The sequence below is a fragment of the Staurois parvus genome, unplaced genomic scaffold (assembly GCF_062004578.1).
Source record: "Staurois parvus isolate SC_StPar_1 unplaced genomic scaffold, SC_StPar_1.0 ptg000212l, whole genome shotgun sequence".
NCBI classification, from domain to species: Eukaryota; Metazoa; Chordata; class Amphibia; order Anura; family Ranidae; genus Staurois; species Staurois parvus.
In genome coordinates this window covers 218,636-220,091 of record NW_028318008.1, presented here as the reverse complement: position 1 = coordinate 220,091, position 1,456 = coordinate 218,636, and the positions used below count along the sequence as shown (strand labels likewise).

At 47.3% G+C, this 1,456-nt stretch overlaps 1 non-coding gene across 1 annotated transcript; it reads left to right on the top strand.

Moving 5' to 3' along the window:
• The first annotated feature begins 639 nt into the window (after positions 1-639).
• Positions 640-712, top strand: TRNAV-AAC (transfer RNA valine (anticodon AAC)). Its single transcript has one exon. It is a non-coding gene; the product is annotated as a tRNA-Val (tRNA).
• Positions 713-1,456: the final 744 nt, after the last annotated feature.

Here is a 1,456-nt window from a genome sequence, read left to right as displayed (position 1 = left end):
CCATTTCTGGATGGGGCCCCCTGGATGTTGGGGTCCCATCTCTTCCATCCCTGCATTGTACAGGGACATGAACCTGATCTAAATAAACTATAAGGAGCGGCCTCAGCCTACATGTCTCCACCAATCCACACACCCGGATGCATTGCATCCCGCCAACCAGGGCTTAGTCATATGTCTGGAGGAAAAGAAATGTCATCTCCAATCACAGAAAGGTTTCTTCACAGTAAGAGCTGTGAGAATGTGGAATAGACTCCCTCCAGAGTTGCTTGTGGCCAGCTCAGTGGATTGCTGTAGGAAAGTCCTGGATCCTTTCTTGGATACACAGAATATAACTGGATAGAACATTTATAGGGAACGTTGATCCAGGGAATATCCGATTGCCTCTCGGGGGGTCAGGAAGGAATTTTTTTCCCTGCAGGAGCACATTGGATCGTGCTTTGCTGGGTTTTTTGCCTTCCTCTGGATCAACTGTGGGTGTAGGATTAGAACTTTTTTGCTTTTTTAATGGTAGAATTGGATGGACTTTTGTCTTTTTTTAGCCAGACTAACTATGTAAGTCAAAGTCGGCCTCATTTCCTGGCTGGAGGACGTCCAGCATCTTCAGCAGACCTCATGACCGGAATCAGGGTGACACGGCATGTTTCTGTAGTGTAGTGGTTATCACGTTCGCCTAACACGCGAAAGGTCCTCGGTTCAAATCCGGGCAGAAACACAGTGTGCACCCTACTGGGGGGGTACAGAGAGCGCAGCGTCCCCCCCATTGTCCCCCCTCACCCCCATCGTATTCACAGCACACACATCCTTGTTAGGACCATCTTTCTGTCGGGAACAACTTCTGCTGACATTTAGCTTTTCTAACACTTTGGGGAATTTTTTTTGCAGATTTTAGACTTTTAATTTATTGCAAAATAAAGGATATGAGAAAAAATGATGGAAAAGGGAGAAGCAGAGACAGAGTGATGAGGTCACTGGGTGTAAGAAGACAGATGAGGTGTACAGCGGCCCCCGAAGTGATATGGGGGGGAGGGGTGACATGAAATAGCTGGATACAGCAATATAATACTGGGGGAACCAGCCTAGGCCACATCCGGGGGGGGGGGAGTCCCTGAAGGTATGTCTGCTCAGCCTCCTGATTGTGATTGACAACTAAACTTTCATCCAGTGTTTGCACAGAACTGGAAGGAGATTGGCAATAAAGTTTTTACAGTATACATGAAAAAATAAAAACTTTTCGGAGGGGAAGGAGAGGCCGCATGATGTAGTAATTGTGTGCACCCCCTACCAGAAGTTCAGGGAAGCGCTGCAAGAGGAACACATCGCCGGGGACATCTACAGGATATAAGAAACATTGAGAAATGGTGTATTCGGTACGATATGAAATCCATTCCCTCCAAAGACATGATGGGAAGATAACTGACTCCTCTCTACATTGGTCCTCGTATGTGAGGGAGGGACC